This window comes from Diabrotica undecimpunctata, chromosome 8, assembly GCF_040954645.1.
Source record: "Diabrotica undecimpunctata isolate CICGRU chromosome 8, icDiaUnde3, whole genome shotgun sequence".
NCBI lineage: Eukaryota > Metazoa > Arthropoda > Insecta > Coleoptera > Chrysomelidae > Diabrotica > Diabrotica undecimpunctata.
In genome coordinates this window covers 91,918,695-91,940,552 of record NC_092810.1, presented here as the reverse complement: position 1 = coordinate 91,940,552, position 21,858 = coordinate 91,918,695, and the positions used below count along the sequence as shown (strand labels likewise).

The 21,858-nt window shown below is 34.4% G+C and overlaps 1 protein-coding gene across 1 annotated transcript in view; it reads right to left on the bottom strand.

Moving 5' to 3' along the window:
* Positions 1 to 21,858, bottom strand: part of LOC140447769 (LIM domain only protein 3) — a 1,475,576-nt gene that overhangs the window by 365,779 nt on the left and 1,087,939 nt on the right. The window contains exon 5 of the mRNA XM_072540623.1: positions 2,192 to 2,236. The gene's annotated coding sequence lies outside the window, so the exon portion shown is untranslated. The remainder of the gene's footprint in view (positions 1 to 2,191; positions 2,237 to 21,858) is intronic.

Sequence of the window (21,858 nt, the reverse complement as noted above, 5' to 3'; positions counted from 1 at the left end):
TTGCAAGTTATGAGATAATAAATATATTTTAAAGTAACTCAATACTGACTGAGTCATGTATTTTATAATAGAAAAATAATTTAGATTTATGCTTATATATGTGTCTTTATACAAATGGTGTTTAGTTACTATTTATTTATACTGTATAGTATTTTTTTGTAAAACTGAAAGTTTTTATTTGCCATTGTATATCTGGTTTTGTACCTTTTTCAAAGTACGCTGTACAATTGCTTGTTGCAATAGTGACAATGAAGATAAAATCTTTAGGTTTCATACATTTCCTAAAGATAGTGTGACCAGAAAACTGTGGATTATATCTTGTTGTAGAAAGGATAATTTTAATTGTAATACTGCAAGAATTTGTTATACACATTTTAAAACTGACGATTACCAAAGAAATCTACAACAGGAACTTTTAAATTACGTTTCTAAAAAGGGTCTAAAACTCAAACCTGAGGCAGTACCTAGTCTTTATTTGCCTAAATCAACATCGGCTACCCTTTTAACCAACCAAAAGAAACGCGTACAAGGAGGCGAACACAGAGAGTCCAAAAAGTATGTTGAGCAGCTTTTTACTACTTCTAGGTCAACGACGTAAGTCTAAATCTTTATTTTTATTAATTATTAGTCATGAAACCTTAAATGGTTTTTTCATATCGATTTGTTAAGTAAGAAACTAGCCTCAGCCTGCTATGCAATTTGCAATAAGAACTGTTTCGGAGGAAATCAATTTAGCATCTTCCAAAATATCATATTTTTCTTTGTTAAATCATGTTATCATTATTAAAATATACAATGTTATCATTATTATAAACAATACCAAGATAATTTTAGGTGTGAATATTACAAAAATGTCATTTTAAATGTTGTGCAATATTGTGTGCCCTCACTACACTCATATTCGATGGCCAGCTAGCTCATTCGATATAAATAAAGTTGACTTTGACATTATTTATTTTGATTTTGTGTTTAGTTCAGTAGGTATATATACGTACAAATTTTGTGTACCTCCATTACCACTTTTCTGTATCTTTTTAAACATCTGAAATATCGAACTCTGGAGTATAAGTTAATTAACCTGTACCTACGTGTAATAAAAGATAATTAAAACTTGTCTTATAAAGGATATCTATGTTTTATAAAGGATAAATATTATAATAACATAATTTTATTATCTCTTTATAATTACTATAATTAAATTAGACAAATTATATAAAAAAAAACTTAAAATTAAAAGTCTTTCCTATACAACTACATTCAAATGTTGCGGGAATAAGCGTTCTTGACTACGTCATGCGCGAAAGCGAACCGATTTTGGAACATTATGTATCATACCTTGTGTATTCATTGTACCATGAGAAAGCACGAACAAACTTCAATAAAATGAGAAAGGTACTTTGTGCAAGAGAACTGAAATTAGACTTAAAAATTAGGTTGGCAAGATGTTATATTTTCTCGACTCTGCTTTACGGAATAAAAGCATGGACACTTGACACTGAACGCGACGACTACTAAAAAGTTGAAAGCATTTGAACTGTGGGTGTATAGAAGAATCCAGAAGATATCATGGACCGAGCATGTAACAAATAACGAAGTCATGAAAATAGTCAACAAAAGAATGGAACTATTGGAAACCATCAAGACACGAAAGTTGCAATACCTGGGGCATGCTCTGCATAATGAAAGATACAACATACTTGAATTAATTATACAAGGGAAAATCCAGGGCAAGAGAAGTGTAGGAAAGAGAAGATACTTGAGGGAATTTTTTCCTAAAATTTGCCTATTCCCTAGGTTGATAAAAATCCAATTTTGTTTCCAACCTATTTTTCATTATTATTGTGAATAACTTGTAGAGGTTGTTTAACATGCTTATGGAATGGTTATTCTTGAAGTCTGTTGGATCGCCCTTTTTGTGTAATAAGATGGTAAGTGCACTGTCTCATCTTATATGTGTTTCACTTTGGTGCAGACATAAGCTAAACAATTTCTTTATATTCTCTTTCTCCTACAATCTTTACGATTTCTATAACAATATTATCTATAAAAACTTCATTATTTGGCGTATGGCTTTTCTATGTATTGACGAAGTATTTTTTAGACACAAACGTGTAAAATAGAATCAGCTATAATGAGAAAATCTAATTACGGAACGTCCGGCATTAATACTAAAAACTCATTAAAAACTTACCCTTGTAAGAAATTGTAAAAACGTATAGATCGCCGCCTTTTATATCTGCAAAAAAGAGAAAAGAAAATTAAGTAAAAAATATAAGAAGTATAGCCTTAAGGGACAAATTAAACTAAGCTGCAAGAAAATCAATTAAGATAGCAATTAATTCGTCGTAAACGCTTACACAAAAACTAATTTCATTGCAGAGCACAAAACATAATTAAATGTTTTGTTTTGACAATAAAAATCCATCCTCGGGCTTTTCCTGTTCCTAAATGATTCTCTTTTTTAAGAAACAATCATATCATTTAACGCCACTTTAGCGAATTATACCCGTGAAGGACAGGGGCGCAGTTACTTGAAACAGTTCGTATATATTTCAATGTGAATTGAAATAAAACCGAAAAATAAAGTGTCTTGAAAATTTAGAATGCGATGGAATATGTCAGTTAGTATTTTAAAGTTTTTCTAAGACCATTTTATATATACTTGAAAGAAAGGTATCTTAATTTGGAATAAAGATATGTATTTCCTTTTAAACAGTTAACGCTAAGTACATGAAAAGGATGTAAAATGTCATAAGACGACTTATTATTCGAAGACAAAACAAAAGGATAATAAAAGAGCAATAAATTAAGCGGAGAAAGTAACAGGAATGTTGATCAACATAACAAAAATTGAAGTTATTTAAAAACTACACTTCAAACGATAAAGAAAGTTAAAGGATTTGGATCAGATGATATCTGTGAGAAGTGTAGATAGCGTTAGGAGAAACACAAACATGTTTATAGAAGTAGAAGAAATATTAAGTAGATAAGGGAGTAGCATAATAGTTCTTATTCTAGTCTATACGTCTTAGCTCACATGCAAATAAAAATTGACAAGCTGGCACAATACTTCAACACGATCTAATTAACACAGAGAAAACCGACATCTTAAAAAATAATAACCTCCCCAATAATAAAATAATGATAAACGGTAAGGAAGCAGAAGTAAAAGAGGTAGTCTCTTTCTCCTTCTCTTATCAGTTCTGACTCCCCCCTCCCCCTCAGCCGAAGAAGTGTAGTAGTCATTGTGTGTAGTCATCTCTGGTCATTTCTTGAAATTTATGCATTGGTATTTTGCATATTTCTGAAAATTGGCAGATCCATCTTGTTGGGGATCCTCCTTGTGATCTTCGGCATTTTACCTTTCCTTAGATAATAATTGTCTGAACTGTTTGTCTCTGAAGATGTTATGATACATATGATTATCCTCGAAACAATTCTTACTGGTATAGTAAATGAAACAATTACGAAAGAGTCATGTTTTAATTATTGGAAATAGACTAACCTTCTTTGGATAGGACTAGACTCAAAGTTCGTCATTAGCTGATTACTGACGCAAAATTTCATTATATAAAAGTGATATTGCTAAATACATGCCTCGAAATCGGTTCGAATTGCTCTTGCGCATGTTTCATCTAGCAAACAATGACGAGTGTTCTGAAAATGACAGACGTGTGAAGAAACGTGAAAGGAAAACATCATAAGTTTGGCATAAAGCTGTTTAAAATTTGTTTGTCAGAAGGCTTAATACCCATACAATTAAAATATATTGGGGTAAAGAAAAATTAATGGACAACCGGTTGCTGAAAGGGTCGTTATGGAAATGATTAACCCTTTATTGGATCAGGATAGAACTCGTATTACAGACAACGGGTAAACATCAGTTAACCTTGCTAAAATTTTAAAAACTAGATCCACTCATCTTATTGGAACGTTGAGAAAAACCCGAAAAAATCTTCCCAAAGATGTTGTAGAAGCCTTCAAGAATTCAAGAAAAAGGAGATCATTGCCAAACAAAACAAAAATGATATTGTACATAGTTATGAAGTGGCATGACAAGAGAGATGTACTTTTTCTGTCTACAAAACATAGAGACGATATCATAAAGGTAGCGCATAGGGAAGGTCCTAAAAGAAAACCTGCAGCCATTGTCGAGTACAATAACGGAAAACCGTTTGTGGAAATGTCAGATTAAAAGACAGCTTACTCAAACTGCTTACGAAAGTCTGTCAAATGGTACAGAAAAGTGGCATTTGAGATGATATCTGGTACTTCACTGGTAAATGCTCTAATTATTTTCAATAACATCAACCAAAGCAAAATATCAGTTACAAAATTCAAAGAAAATGTGTGCATGCAACTTCTTCAATGTAGTAATCTATCCCTTCCTGTACAAGTTCAAACCATACATGAACTTACTTAAAATGCTTTGAATAAAAGAGGCAGATGCACGATTTGTTACAAAAAAACTCTGAACTATATGGTCGAATTTATGCTGTAAAAAACAAAAAACGAGTAATATGTATATGCAACTGATGTGAAGATAGCCCTTTTATGTGTTTAGAATGTTTCTTTGCCAATCATATTTACAGAAAAAAATAACTTAAAAATGTACAACAAAACTGACTCTCAGTACTTAATTTTCTAGTTAAAAAATACTACATTCTATGTTACTTTTGATTATATAATATGCTGTACTATCATAAAAATAGAAAAAAAGTTTATGTATATTTAATTTTCATTTTATTATCCCTTATACATCTAAAAATTAAAAAAATCCCAAGACATTTTGAACCGTCATAGTTTTACGCCAGACTCAATGATATTTCTATTTAAATACACGGTAAATGTGTCCAGACTCGGACACATGGCTGAAACGCTGATAAAACCTGTGTCCATTATATGTATACATGGCAGAGAACTAAAATTGCCTGTGTCCATATATGGTACACATGGCAGCTAAAGTGTTAATGTTTATGACATTCACAAAATTGTTTAATAGCCTATAATTTTGACAAAGTAAGTCTAAACTGTACTATTAAAAAGTTTGTTTTTTACCATCAACCATCAACTTCGAGTTTTTTTAAGTTAATTAATTTTCCTTCAGTTGAAAAAAAGTTTCTTGGCTTATTTTAGACGCCCTGAAGATGCTCTAGAGCGAAAGTACTTGGGCAAGATTTAATAAAAAACTGTGCTCGATATCTGCCTTTTATTTTATTAAAGTTCATTTATTCTAGCATTTAACCATATATAACTTTATATTAATATTGGCCAGCGCAGCCACTGTGTATATTGTCTTCGCAGGACAAATATCTCATTTTGAGACAAGTTCAATATGTTTATTATTATTATATGCAAGATGTACACTGTTCATTCGATTTTATACACTAGTAGGTATTTATCGGCATAGGAAGTTAGTACATTTTTATTGTCGTGGCGTGACTAACTTTTGAATCGCAAAAACTTAATCCCACCCCACTTGTATGTAGAGCTTACAAACTTTATTTCGGAGTCAAAGTAGGTCATTAATATAAGTCATGGGTCCCTCATTTATTCTGTTAGACTACTGTTACATTATTAACAGCTTGGTTAAAAGCTACAAAACGTCGAACGCGGTTTGCAGTATCAATGATATGGAGAGAACCGACAGCCAATATTATAGATTGTTACTTTTGTCTCCCGAAGATGCAGAGCATAAGACCGAAGTCCAAGAATACTGTGCAGTATCTCTATTTACCATCAGCTATTCCGTCCCGTCAAGCAAAAATTTTTCTGTATCAAAACCACCAAAGACTTTGAGTGTGGAGGAAGACGAACTTACAGTTTTAAGGTTCTATCTGGTGATATATAATTAGAAAAGGAAATAGAGAATGATCCACAATTTTAAGAACCAGAATGAACCAAAACCCCATCTAATTTCACAGGCTGAATTACTTACTGCCTACAGAGAAATATGATATAACATGTCTCTTAAAATTCAGCTCCTGGATGCTCATCGGAATTTCTTTCCAGAAAATGTGGGTGCTTAAGTGATGAACATGGAGAACGGTTCCACTAAAATGTTGTAGACATGGAAAAGCGGTACCAAGGCAAATAAAGTCCTAGTCTACCGGCAGATTACTACTGGACATTAATCTGTGATTCTCCAGCAAATAAGTACCCGTAAAACATTTGCCACAAGTTTTTAGTAAATATTCCCGTACAATACACAATTCTTCGTAGCAAATAAAGTGTGAGTGAAAAAATTGACACCATGATCTAACCACGTCACAAAAAAAAGTTGATTTTTGTTGACCTGTGTATTTGTCGTGTGGTCAGTAAACGAAATTCGTAACATTCTTCTCCAACATACATTTTACTGGCGTATATCTTTCTTCTTTCCGCTTATCGTAGGATCAATATTAAGCAGTTGATCAACCTCATTTTTAGAGTTCGTAAAATTTGTCACGTGTGAATTTGTGAAATCAGTGACCTCAGATATAAGTAGGAGCTCACAACCTCAAACCGGTCAATCGTGGTTATGTCGTCTATTCACTATGATGATCTTTATCTTTGATATGTCTAACTGCAGACCAAATGTTTGACTTTCGTTTTCAACCATTCGTATGGGACCAATTAACTCTTCTTGACTATTTCTAAGAAGTGCTATGTTATCTGCAAAACGTAGTTGTTTGTTTTTCGGCCACTTATTGAGATACCCTTTTCTTATCATTCAAACGCTCTTCTCATAATGTGCTCCCCATATATATTAAATAATTGTGGAAACAGTAGACATCCTTGTCTGACACCTTGTTCTGGATGAATTTTGTCAAGCACTTTAACTGTTCTAGTAGTGTGCTCATTTGGTTAAGTTTTAAGCGAAATTAAGTGTTGTTGTACGCCTACTTCTTTAAGTATCTGTCATAAGTGTTGTCATCAAACCTTCTGACTGCAGCCCTAATAAACTGTATTGTTTGTATATATATATATATATATATATATATATATATATATATATATATATATATATATATATATATTGTTATGATTCATTTGTGAGTGGGTTTATCCATAATGAGTTTTACCCAGATGGACTGGAAAACATTAGTAAATACTTTAAAGTGAATAGACAATTGTTTCGCGATATTTGTAGATATAATATTTTAAAAGCCTTTGTTTTTGTTTCGCTGGAAAGGCCAAAAGCCGCCAGGTACCTAGTTATTATATTTAGAAAGTAAGTCACAAAAAACCGTTATCATTTTCAAAGAAATTTGTTTAAAAGCAATGCTTGGGTTTTTCTGATATCAATTAAGAGGCGGAATATAGAAATTTTTTGATTGGTGAGCGAGTTTGGAATGGGAAAAGATAGTGAACGTTTTGAAAGTTTGGAGTAAAAAGGATTATTATGTGATGGTCATCGGAGAGAAGCAGTGGAAGTTTTGTGTAGAATTTAGAAGCAAGTGCCGGTAGTTAAATAATTAGAAGTGATTGGCTGAAAGGTGGAACGAGAGATAGATCCAAGCTGAGAAGTCGAATACCTCCTGGATTCTATAAAGTCCAAGTAAAAGATTGTTAATATATGAAAGAGAGGAGAGAATTTTGGAGTTTGTTGAACGAGTACTGGTAAAAGAGGCCTGCACTGGTATGCTGACAGGTGGACACTTAGAACGGAGAAGGCTTTGATTGGTAGCCTAACATAATCAACAAGGGGGAGCTGTTCTGGTCGAAAGAAGACATCGTCGTGTGTGAGTTAAAAGATCAGTCAAAAATTTTTATGACATATTTTTTTTTGTATGTTTCAAATAAAAGACTCTATACTATCAGAAGAACAAAAATTATCGCTATTTAAGATACCATCAAGTTTATAAAAGTTTTTTCTTACTTCAAAGGATAATTATAAATATTGCGTAATAAATTTAAAATGTTTCTTTTTGTAATATTCAGAATTGTTTGTACAAAAACATAATATGAACAAAAATTGCAATATTTAAAAATTTTCATATTATTTCTTTTGATAATAAAAGATACTTATATTTGTATATTTATGTTTTTTCTATTTATTTCCTTTCCTTATTTTATCCCCAGAAGGAAACATTAAAGAGATACTTTAAGCCACGAGAAAACATAAGTATAACCTAAGCTGATTTATTATTTTTATAAAATGGCACCCTGAGATTGTTTTTTTTTGTATGATTTGCGACACTTAGATAATTAATTCAATAATTAATTAAAGTAATTAAATAAATAAAGAATTAAATAAAAAGTAAGAAAAGGCAGATCGTAATAATATATATATATATATATATATATATATATATATATATATATATTTATATATATATAATATATATAATATATGTATATTACCAAATGTCAGAAAACCCTACAGTTCTAGAGCAACAACTAACACAGCCACGGAGGATTGCACTACTTGCGGAAAGGAAACCACAACTATTTTAGTTGTAGCTCTAGATCTGTAGAATCTTCTGAATTTGCTTCTTTTTTAACTTGGCTGCACTGCACCATACTGATGACAACCAAATAGTCAGAAACACGTATTTACGGTTGCCTTTCACTTTTATCTATTTTCTTTTCTACTGAGTTGCGAGTTTTGTCAATGATTTTTTCCTTATCTATGTTATACTAGTTACGCATTAATTAACATCCTTTATATATATATATATATATATATATATATATATATATATATATATATATATATATATATATATATATATTATAAAGATAGTATCGACAATCTGATAACTGATAGCAGTCCAGAAATTTCTGACACATAAATTTTAAATATATCGAGAGCCATAAAATTTGTCTATAAAACACCACGAAAATTTATGGTTTTATGAATTTTAATGGTCCACTTTTGATAATTAACCCACGGAGAACAGATAATTTATATATTGGATTTTGTTTCTAGGAATAGTTTACAATTTTTCACTCGTGGTATTAGATCTAATCGCTGCCCATTAAATTTTTCAACTATTTGTCTCTAGAAAATTTATTTGTGTCATTATCGGTAAACCTTTAAATTAGAAGCGAGGGTAATAAAGGCAGATTAGATAATAAATCAAGAATTTTTTATAAAATATTTTATCTAACATAAATTTAACATCATCAAAATATTTATTACATTATTTACTATAATCAAATCTGATTAGATAAAAAACAGATTTTGTTGCAGGACATTTTTTAAAAAATTGAAAAAACTCTTTTGGTCCAAAGTTCATCTTCCAGACTGGAACCTGCTTTCAAAATACAATCTTCTAAATTACTACCTGCTACGTTTAACATAAACATGAATAATTTATGTTATATTTTTTTTTAAATACGTGATTTTGTACACCTTTGGATAAAGGATCAACAACCAACTTATTAGAGAAATAATAGTAATCAAACAATTACAGACGACTTAATAACACAGAACAAAACAACTTATCTAGTTCGGACACAACAAAGAATTGATGAAAAACGTACACCAAAGGAAGTGATAATATACCAGACGGCAATAATAAGACGTTATAAACCGACATGTAGTAGTAGTAGCAGCAATTTATTTATTATGAAAAAATGCATCAAAATGCTTAAGTGCAGTTTCCCGGCTTTTAAAAATGATTATAGATCATTTTATGGTCTTTACCTGCCACAATACACAATACATGACAACTATCATTAGGCCATAATTGTAAATACTTAAGTCATGAAATCCAAATTGCCAGAGACAACCAAACCGCTAAACTGCAAAGAAGAATCACTTTAGCATAGGCCGCACATATGTAACTCTATCAGACATCTTCAAGATCAACATACCAAATTATTTGGACAAAAAGACGTTTGACCAATGTGTGCTTTCAGTCATGACTTAGGCGCGAAAAACTTTCCTTAACTCAGGCCATAGCAACCAAACCAAGGCTCAAAGAAGAATGAAAGAGTCGTTGCTTGGACACTCTCAAACACATAATGAATAGCTGAGAATTGGCTGCAGGAAGCTCAAGACCGACAGAACTGAAAGAAATTAGGTGAGGACTATGTTCAACTTTGGCCGCATAGTGAAAAATCAAATACATTATATTATAAATAATAAAATATTCCGTAACAGCATGACATTAGCCAAACCATACCCAGGAGCCGATATCAAGTAAAACCATAACCCACTGATTCGTAAAATTTGACTCAGACTAAAGAAAATTCAACGTAGCGTCAACCCAAAATAGGACATCAGGCTGCTAAAAGGCCAACATAGAGAAAAGAGTGTAAAACAGTCTATACAAAACAACTTGAATACCGTTAATCAAACGGATGTAATGGACCAGGAACTAAAATCGTCACGTGAATCGAAACAGAAATCATGCATGAGAAACAACATTTTATAGATAGATAAAGAGATAAAAAGAGCATCAGAATAGCTAATACACGACTAAGAGAACAATGTGCGGAAATACAGCTATTGCAACATAAACATAATGACCTGCCATGGGGTGCGGTAGGCCAGTGATCAGTTTTTCAAATTTTTCCAGGTCTATTTTAAAATATTGGTTTTATTGTGGTGATGAGTTTGTACTATTTACGAGTGCAATTATGCTAATTGGTAATGATGAGTTTACGAGTAACCAAAAAACAACTGTCAAAAACAAGACAGAGGATAATACATAAAAAACGGTGTTTTGTTTTTACATTTTGTTTTATGATTAAACATCTACTTTTTATTTTTCTTAAGGTGCTGCACTCCATTTTTATTAGCGTAGTCAACTCTTACATATATCTGTGTTGTGTATAATTAAGTGTATACAAATATACCAAACCTTCAGTTTAACATCAAATTCGAAAGACTACAGCTGTAGTGTAATAGATATGCTGTACTATATGTATTGAACTATCATGTGAACTTATAAATGTTGACAGCTTGACTATTACTGTGGAAAAAGTTTCGATAATGTGCGGTGTTAGTGTTCGCAAAGTTTATGACATCCGCGAAGAGGCCTAGAAGGGCGAACTGAAACCGGTACAAAAAAGGAAGAAAAACAGTTTTCAGTCCAATTCACGTGAGAATACTTACGATGAGGGAGTGAAATCTCGAATAAGGAAAATTGTCCATGATTTTTTTAAAAAACATACCACCAACCGTCGACAGCATAATGCACACAAGGGAGGATAATGGGGACCTACCAGCTTTTTCAAAAACCACATTACCTAGGCTACTAAATGACATGAGTTTTGAATATGGTAAAAGAGGTCGAGATTCGATAATGATGGAAAGAAAAGATACCATATCCTGGAGACACAAGTACCTTAGACAAATAAAAACATTGAGGAAGAAGGATAATGTAAACTTTATTTATACCGATGAAAGGAATGGAGGTCACACAATGATCAAGAATCCACGAGATGCCTTCATAAAAGGGCTCTCTACTGGACTGAAAGCTCTAACCCAAAGAGGTCCTTGGTTTGGTCTTCTTCATGCTGGAAGTGAAACAAGTTTTGTTGTTTGTTTTCTTGGCCAAGAAGGGAACCGCTGATTACCACAACGAAATGGACGGGTATCTTTATGAAGAATGATTGGAATGGGAAATGTGTGTTATGTTTAACACACATTTTCAAAATATACCTCTTGAATAAATGTAAATAACTTTTAAATAATATAACACATCACATTCTTTTTAACAAACAATTACACAATACCTATTTATTATTTTATGTTTTGGTATCTCTCCCATCAAAAACTTCCCCTCTAATTGTAAAACAGTTAAAACAGTAAAACAAATAAAAACCGATCATCACCCATCACCAGCTAATCCAAGATAGTCTGAACTATGTTTTCTAAATCACTAATTAATATTTCTTGTACCGGCATGTAAATAGTATTTATTGGTTATTCACTAATTTAATTTCAATTTATTAGATTATTTTGTTCCATTTGTTTTTGTCTGCTTTAATCAATTTAATTCATATTAATAATCACAGACATATAATATTGGTATAACTGCTGTATTTTTTCTTTATTAGACAGCACCCTAATGCGGGTTTTTGTAATTTCAACACTTAATTTACCATGTACCGTAAGACCTGAAAATGCATAGCAAATTGTAGTATGCGAAACCGGTCGTTGTTGGTGGTAGAATTAAATAGATTGTGAATAAGTCTTATTTTATTTCTTTTTACCTACTTAAAATGGACTCACACAAGCAACACATTCAAGATTTGGATATACTAACCCGTAAGCCATGTAGGCCATGACTGAACATCAATGTCCATCGATTAACCGCTAACTCCATATTTAGAATAGATTTTGATGACGATTTTCGTCTAAAAACTGTTTTAGCGGGAGCTAGATATTTTAACTCTATCATAAAATGACTCGTCATTTAAACACTTATGTGACTTGTTCCTCTTTTGATTATTTTTCCATTTAATCTTCCAAAAGCTATTTACACACCTCTAACATATCATTAGTTTTAAATTTTACTTAAAAATAATATTTCTTTATAAGTCTAAACATAATATTGTTAATAATGAAGACAAAGAAGAATTTATTGATAGAACAAAATGTTTTTTTGGAAAATCATTATTAAAAATATATACCTATTTAAGTATTTCAAGATATTTTAAAGTATTAAAAAAGGAATAAATTTAATCTTTTTAAAAGATTTATTGTTAATAAATAAGTACGTTAAAGATCAAAATTTTAACTGAAATTTTACTAACAAACCCAGCTCGTTTTACTTCATATCAAATATTTATTTCATATTTCCTCTACAATAGACCTCAACTTTTTTTCTACCTGCTCTGCGCCTTGTTGCCACGTTTCGGCTTAAAGAAAATTCCTTTTTGGGGTTCATTTACTTTTATAAACAAACTGGCGGCTCCATTACTCAACGCCAAACAAAGGGACCACAGTAGCTGCCGAAACAATCATTGAAAACGTCGGGTTTTATTTCGTATCCTTGTTTATGATGATTCACGACCATAAGTCACAAATTGTAATGGTTTAGGTAGACACAAATTGCAGTAAACTAAAGATTTTTTAAGTCTAAGCTTAGATCAATATTTTAAAAATGGCATAGCTTTTGATGACAAATACTTGTATTATAAATATAGATAGTTGAAAACATCTAAACAAAAACTTCTTTGTATTATAATTTTAAGATAGAAACAAGATAAAACTTTTATGGCTTATTCTTTATTCCTCGGGACTTAATTTCTCCATAAAGTGATCTATTTTAAATTATTTCCACTACAATCTTTTCTCAATACCCAGGTCTCACATTCGTATGTTACTGTTTTCGTAACTTCGTATTTTATATTTCATAGTAAATACTGGAAAAAGTTATTCTGGCCCTTATTTATTGTTCTTTATGACTATTCTCTTCTATTTTCACTTCGAAATATGTAGGTACATTTAGATTTAGTTCTAAGCAATTTTCTATTGTTTGTTTTATAGGTATCTCACATAACCATATTTTTATAGGTCTCTCCGTAGTTTGTACTCATATTATTAGTGGATTATACCCGAAAGCTAAACACTGATAATAGTTTTTCAAAAAAGGTATATCGTACATTTTCAAATTATTATTTAAAAGTTTTCAATTAAAGAGTACCGTAAATAAATCTCTGCTTGACGTTTCTGTTTTTTGTTGTTTTTAAAGTTATTTTCATTAATTAGATCATCTTTGGTATTCCTAGTTCTTTACTGCTAGGAGATTTGACTTCTTTTTATTGTGCCAGGCTTTTAAAAATAGGATTTTTGGTTCATAACAGTGCGTATTGTTGGTATTCTCGTAAGTATTTCTTTCTCTACATGTTTCCTTTGCTAATATTTTATACCATTAACAATACTATGCACATATAATTTTGAGCACTCCCTCTTTATGTATTCAGAGATTATTCAAGAGGAACTTTAGCGTATTTGATATTAACCCCGTTATTCCAGCATTTTTGTTGTGTTTTTTTTTGTTATACTTTCTACTTCTTCTTCTGCTACTTATTCCTCCTAATTTTTCTGTATTTCCATTTTTTTTGGTTTACTAAATAATTTCCAGTGTTCGGTTTTAATAAAAATCTTCGTGAGAAGACCCTATATATTTCTTTTGACACTTTTCTCCATATTTTATTTAATTTGGTTTTGAAGTTATTTTCTTATGGCATTTTAAAGTATCTAGTATTTTAATGGGAATAAGCCACAATTGAAGATTAAAATAAGTTTATTGACGTTTCGATCCCCACTTCGGAAATCGTTTTTAAAATACACACATTAATAAATTAAACAAATTTTGGTTTTTGTTACTTGGTGAAAAATTGTTCTAATAATTTAATTTTATCTGACTGATCTAAATTGACAATTCAGACCTATATTATACATTTTAAACTAGACGACTTTAAATTGATATTGCCAATATTGCTGAGTTGCGTTCCTGTGACGACTTTATTGTAAAATAGTTCATTCGATTACATGAAATCAACTTTAACTTGAAAATATCCGTCAGAAAAAATTATAGCATGTAATTCGTCTTTAAAAAGACAACCATATGCCATGATGACAGTAGAATTCTCCTGTTAGTAATTTCATAGTAAATCATGAGGAAAAACCAGGAAAAAACCTCATAATACTATCCTGACATGGTAAGTATTTGGGGTTACATTTAGTTTACACTCAATAAACAACAAATGCTGATTTTACTCTGATTAACCTCCTCTTTTAATATGGTTTACCAGATCCTACTTGCGACACAATTGGTCTCACCTACCATAATTAGAACCGATTCTTTGATTTTTCTCTTTTTACCATCGGTTTTTTTTAGAACTATATTTGAATAATTCCATTGAACCCTATGTTCAATTTCCCATGCGTGTTTACATATATTTGAAATATATCAAATTGTCTATTTTTAATATAAGATTGATGTTCACTTATTCTAACATTTAATGGCCTTGATGTTTATTGGCCTTGATTTATTTTATAAATACAATTCTTTGTTATTTCTTGTTCATTGTTAGGTTTAGTTTTAAATAAAATATATTTGAATGTGTTTGTTGTTTTGAATGTTGTTGAAATGTTGAATTTAGTTCCTATCTTTTTAAGTTTTTCTGAAAATCCTTTTATGTATGGTATTGTTATTTTCCTCGTATTACTCCTTGTGTATGCTGTGCTGTAGGATCTCGTTCTAAGTTGTTCTGTTCTATTCGGTCGATCTCCTATTTATAAACGATAAAGTATTGTTGTGAATTTATTAAAAGGTTCAATATTTATAACACTTACGGATTTAATTTATTTCTTTATTTATATTAACTTATCTGACAATAATTTATTATATCCGTACGTAACAAATTCGCGAGCCCGGGTCTTGAGAATTAACTGTCCCTTCCAAATAAAATGTCCTTTATATATGCCATTGCCTTTACGCTAGAATCATCGAACAGCCTTCTCGATTAGCGGCGAAATTATAACGGTAAGGCAAACGGGTATTTTTACATCGGCTCGACCGTTTCTGGAAGGTCCCTTCAGGTAAATTTCTGCCGGCTAATAGAATACTCTCGTAAAATCTAAAACAGAACAGCATTAGTCATAATATGTACGGTTATTTTAGGCCAGGATAATTATCGTAACATTGCCCCCCTCTTAAAAGATGGTTCCTCCTGGAACCTTGTCGGGACTGGAACCGGAACTGTATGCTGGTATCGGCAACTGGACCCTCTTTTACAACTTCCAGTTGTATAAAAATGACAAGGGACGGTTTTCTCTCCGCACCAGTAACTATGCGGATTGCAACAGACTAACACCTGGACTTCGGTGTCTTTAAAGATCTCCTCCACCATATTTCGGATAACCCTCCAATCTAATTGGCGGCACTCCAACTTTGACATGGCTAACTTTTGCACGTCGGACTCTAGTACGTGCTCTCTCAATTGAAGTAAGGCTTCCCATACATCTCGGTAGGTAGGTTGGTCACGAGCAGTGTCTTTTGTTACCAGGTAGAAAAGGTAACGTGATGCATCTTGGAGTTTCAAGGTTTTACCGGGAGCTGGCACTTGGCATTGAAGTTCTGCAACTCGACCAAACTTCCTTCGAAAGACGGATGCCAACCCTGGTGCGTCTTTGATACTGGCCGGGATGGTAAGGGCCAGCGAGTAGTCATCGGGGAGCGCGAGTAGATCTTGCTTTTCTTCAGTGGTAACACCATGTCTCGCTTTACCGGTACCTCCATAGGCACCCATGAATTCCTCAAACGTGAGGTCAGACACATCGTGGATTTGGTTTACTTCCACTTCTTCATCTACGTTGTGGTCACCTTCGAAAGACGCCAACCGGTTATGGTGTACTATCATCGGCTTTCCCCTCGGAATCTTGCTTATTCGGTAGATGACATCGTTGATCTTCTCCATAATGAGGTATGGACCTTCCCAAAACTGCTGCAATTTGGGAGAACAACCTTTTCGCTTCTTGGGATTATACAGCCATACTTTGTCGTTCTTCTTAAAGCAACCCTTTTCGGCTTGTGTATCGTACCGTTTCTTCATTCTGTCGCTAGCGATCTGAAGGTGGGAACGGACCAACTCATGTACATCGTCCATTCTTCTTCGTAATTCGATCACATAATCTTCACCTGCTACATCTTCTCCAGGTTTACATCCAAACTCGAGATCACAAGGTAGTCGCATTTCGCGTCCGAATAGGACTTTGGCTGGTGTCTGGCCTGTTGATTCGTTAACAGCAGATCTGTAGGCCATTGTGAAGAACGGAAGGTATTGGTCCCAGTCTCGCTGATGATCGGACACCATCTTTGTCAAATACTTGCCAACTGTCCTATTCATTCGTTCTACCATACCATCCGATTGCGGATGATACGCGGTAGTTCTTGTTTTCTTCATGCCTAGTCTATCACATATTCCTTGGAATAGATCACTTTCAAAGTTCCTGCCTTGGTCACTATGGATCTCCAAAGGCACTCCAAATCGGCTGATATATTCTTGGATCAACTTATCTGCAACGGTGGCGGCCTTCTGGTCTGGAAGTGCGTAAATCTCGACCCACTTAGTGAAGTAATCCATTACTACCAACATGTACTTGCCCCCATTTTCAGTTTCTGGAAATGGCCCTGCAATGTCCAAAGCTATTCTTTCAAACGGGCTTCCAACATTATATTGTCTCATAGGAGCTCTCCTTTTCCGGTGAGGCCCGTTACTCGTAGCACAAATAGTACATTTCTTACACCAGTCTTTTACGTCGTCGGAACTGTTCATCCAATAAAACCGTTCCCGAATTCGCTGAAGGGTTTTCCTTACACCAAAATGCCCTCCCGATGGACTGTCGTGTAACTGACGAAGTACTTCGGCTATTCTGCTCTTTGGGATCACCAACTGTCTTCTTTTCTCTGAACCGTCATCATTTTCCAGGACTCGTTTGAGCAAGCCATCTTCGATGATAAATGAGTCCCACTGGGTCCAATACGTCTTAACTACTGAGCATAGGTTTGATATTTCCTGCCAAGGTGGTCGACGGTTTTCCTCTTTCCATTTTCGGATTTTCTGTATAACTGGATCTCTCTCTTGTTCTGCCCTTATCTTAGTAGGCGTCCAGTCGTCGTTGACAATCGTCGTTCTTAGCACTGCTGCTTCCTTGGATTCCGTTTTGTTGCAGTGGGAACACTCTGCTGGGCATGGCCTTCTGGAAAGAGAATCAGCGTTTCTGTGGCTAACTCCGGCCCGGTGCTCAATCTTAAAATCGTATTCTTGGAGTCGTTCGATCCACCTGGCTATCTGACCCTCTGGATTCTTAAACTGCATCAACCACTTAAGGGCGGCATGGTCGGTTCGGATTAGAAACTTTCTGCCATAGAGGTATTGATAGAAGTGCTCTACTGATTTCACTACTGCCAGAAGTTCTCTTCTCGTGACGCAATAATTCCGTTCAGGTTTTGAAAGAACTTTACTAAAATATCCGAGAACTCGTTCCTGTCCTCCTTGAATCTGAGACAGCACTCCTCCAATTCCCACATTACTTGCGTCCGTATCTAAGATGAACTCTCCTTCTGGCAGTGGATACCCTAAAATTGGTGCTATTATTAAATGCTTTTTCAACGTTTCAAAGGCATTTTGGCAGTCTATATCCCAGCGGTATTCTCTTGCTTCCTCTGTAAGTCGCGTTAATGGCTTAGCGATATCTGCAAACTTCTTAATAAACCTCCGGTAGTAAGTACATAGTCCAAGAAAACTTCTCACTTGATGTTTGTCAGTTGGTTTTGGCCATTCCTTAATGGAATCGATTTTTCCCTTATCCACGGCCACTCCTTCTTTACTGACTATATGACCCAGATAATTGACTTTACCTTGAAATAGCTGGCACTTCTTGGGGTTTAGCATCAATTGGGCAGCTTTAAGTCGATTAAAAACGTTTTCTAAATTCCTCAAATGATCTTCGAATGTCTCCCCCAAGACGATTATGTCATCTAAATAAACCAGGCATGTTTTCCAAGATAACCCTCTCAACACATTTTCCATAAGCCTCTCAAATGTCGCAGGAGCATTACAAAGTCCAAATGGCATAACGTTGAATTGCCACAATCCAGATCCTGTGGTGAAGGCTGTCTTTTCTTTATCGACTGGGTCCATTTCTACCTGCCAGTATCCAGACTTCAAATCTAAAGTAGAAAACAATTTACTTCCAGCCAATGTGTCCAATGTGTCATCGATCCGAGGCAGAGGATAACTATCTTTCTTGGTAACGTTGTTCAGCAAACGGTAATCCACACAGAACCTCGTCGTTCCGTCTTTCTTCTTAACCAGGACCACCGGAGAGACCCATGGGCTCGTAGAAGGTTCTATCACCCCGTCTTTCTTCATTTCCTGAACAATCGTTTCAGCTTCCTCTCTCTTCGCCTGTGGTAATCGTCGAGCTGTTTGACGAATTGGCTTAGCATTACCAGTATCAATTTTATGCTTAACAACGGTAGTTCTTCCCGTCTTTCCTCCTTTCGGTACGAAAATATCACGATACTGCCGCAGAAATTCCCTTAATTTCCTTTTCTCCATCTGATTTAGAGACTGTCCTGCAACTGCAACCATTTGGTCGAATTTGTCGTTGGAATTATCAGATGTTGTCGCCTGACGGATTATGGATGTCACAGGTACACAAGTTCCTACTTTTGTCTCTTTCTTTATGGTCACTGGGTAGTCGTTGACATTGATAAGTCTCACAGGAATTTCTTTAGCCGAAGTCACCAATTCCTTTCCAATTATGATTCCACGGCCAACCTCATCGTCGTGGTTCCAAGGCTCCATCATAACAGGTCTCCCTTCGTCTACAATTCCCTGTAGTCGCGCTACTATAATCGTTTCGCTTCTCGCAGGCACGACTGTATCTTCTGTAATGGCTGCTTGCACAGTGTTGTCATTATGTGGATGGAGAAATACCTCCTCGTTGCCAACTTTGATTACCTTATTCTTAAAATCCAATTGGAATCCATGCATATTCATTACGTCCATTCCTAATATAACATCCTCTTCGATGTCAGCAACTATAACAGTATGGACAAACTTTTCTGCCCCAATTCCCAATTGTACCTGGATTTCTCCATGAATGTTGGCATTTTCACCTGTAGCGGTCCGAAGTCGTAACCTCGTTGGTAACAGTTTCTTTCGGCTGTTTATAACTGTCGGGCGTATAATGGTTCTGGTCGCTCCGGTATCCACCAACAACGTATGTCTTTTACCATTTATTTCTCCATCTACATATACACTATCTTCACGACATTTCAAAGAAGCTATTAGTATAAGAGGGTCTTTGGAAAAGTTCCGGGTCGAAGCTGCTCCCCTAAAGCCGACTCGTTCTGGTTTTTCCGATGGTGAGTTTCTTGATTTTATGGTCTTCGTTTTCTTGCATGTCATGCTTTTCATCATATTAACAAGCTGGTCAAGTTTATCTTCATCTCCTTCCTCTTTTACAGTCCTAACTTTACTGTACCCGCCAGAGGCCTGCGTAGCTGACTCGTATTCGAGGGCGGCGGATAGGACATCAACCAGCGTCTTGTGACGAGCTAATCGTAGTGTTCTCTGCATTTCATGATCACGAAGACCATCAATAAACGTTTGAACGGCCAATTTTTCCATCATGTCTTCGGGAGCTATTGGATAAGCATATCGTACTAATCTGGCAATATCTACCTCATATTCTTGAAGAGCCTCATTTTTCTTCTGTCTACGATTTTTAAGCTGCGACTGATATACATGCTCCAAATGTTCGTGGCCATATCGCAAATTTAACCTCTTCTTCAGTTGTTCGAAATCATCGGTCTCCTCTACGGCTATGGTCTGAAGCACATCTAAGGCATCTCCTCGAAGAGCGATAGTCAGGTTTATAGCCTTTTCTTTTTCAGACCATCCATTCGCTCTTGCAGCTGATTCGAACTGTTTCATGTAGTTGTTCCATGATGATTTTCCGTCGAAAGTTGGGACTTTGACATGCACAGAACTTCCACTTCCTTCAAATTTCGGCCGTGTTTCCAACTTACATTTCGTCTCGTCTTCTTTTATCTCTACTCTAATTGGATTGTTTCCTCTCTCTGCTGTCCCTGTTTCCTCCATCTTCCTTTCCATCTCTTTCCATATCTTTTCTTCGAAGGCCAACATATCGGCAGCAACTTGGTTTTTTAACGAAGACACTCTATCGTCAAGAGCAGACATCTCAGAAGTGACTTTAGAGATGTTAGCAGAAACTTTGCTTTCCAGAGAAGAAATCTCGTTAGAAACTTTGCTTTCTAAAGAAGCGATGTCGCCGGAAACTTTCGAAATATCGCCAGAAACTTTGTTCTCTAATGATGCGATATCACCGGAAACTTTGTTCTCTAATGATGCGATGTCACCGGAAACTTTGTTCTCTAATGATGCGATGTCACCAGAAACTTTGGAAATCGACGAGAGGACAGCATCTTCAAATATATAAGTCTCTGGATCTAGTCCTTCTTCTAGCAAAGCGTTCTTTAGTCGTTGGACTAACTCAGCCTTTTTTCCGGTAGAAGCTAATTCTCTGTCTTCAAGATGTCTTCTTAAATTAGTCACTGTCAGCTCATAAATCGTAGCCATTTTCACAATTTATTTTATATCACACTTGTATTATTATTATAAGTCTAATTTATGTTCGATCTCACTCTGACACCATTTGTTGTGAATTTATTAAAAGGTTCAATATTTATAACACTTACGGATTTAATTTATTTCTTTATTTATATTAACTTATCTGACAATAATTTATTATATCCGTACGTAACAAATTCGCGAGCCCGGGTCTTGAGGATTAACTGTCCCTTCCAAATAAAATGTCCTTTATATATGCCATTGCCTTTACGCTAGAATCATCGAACAGCCTTCTCGATTAGCGGCGAAATTATAACGGTAAGGCAAACGGGTATTTTTACATCGGCTCGACCGTTTCTGGAAGGTCCCTTCAGGTAAATTTCTGCCGGCTAATAGAATACTCTCGTAAAATCTAAAACAGAACAGCATTAGTCATAATATGTACGGTTATTTTAGGCCAGGATAATTATCGTAACAGTATAATCATTTTTTAATAAAACAGATGCTAACAAATGTTTTTCCTCTAAGAACGAATTTTCATTAGAACAAGCCACTTTGGCTCTATCGTATAAGGATTTAACGATTCCCTTTTTAATATTGATATTATGATTTGATTTGTAATTTAAATATCTGTTGGTGTGTGTTGGTTTTCTATACACGTGTGTCTCATTTCCAGTATCGTTCTTAGAGATTAAAGTATCCAGGAAAGAGAGTGTGTTATTATGTTCCTTTTTCATGGTAAATGATATTGTCTCTTCTTTATCGCTATATCATTTAGGAATGAATTTCATGGATCAGAGC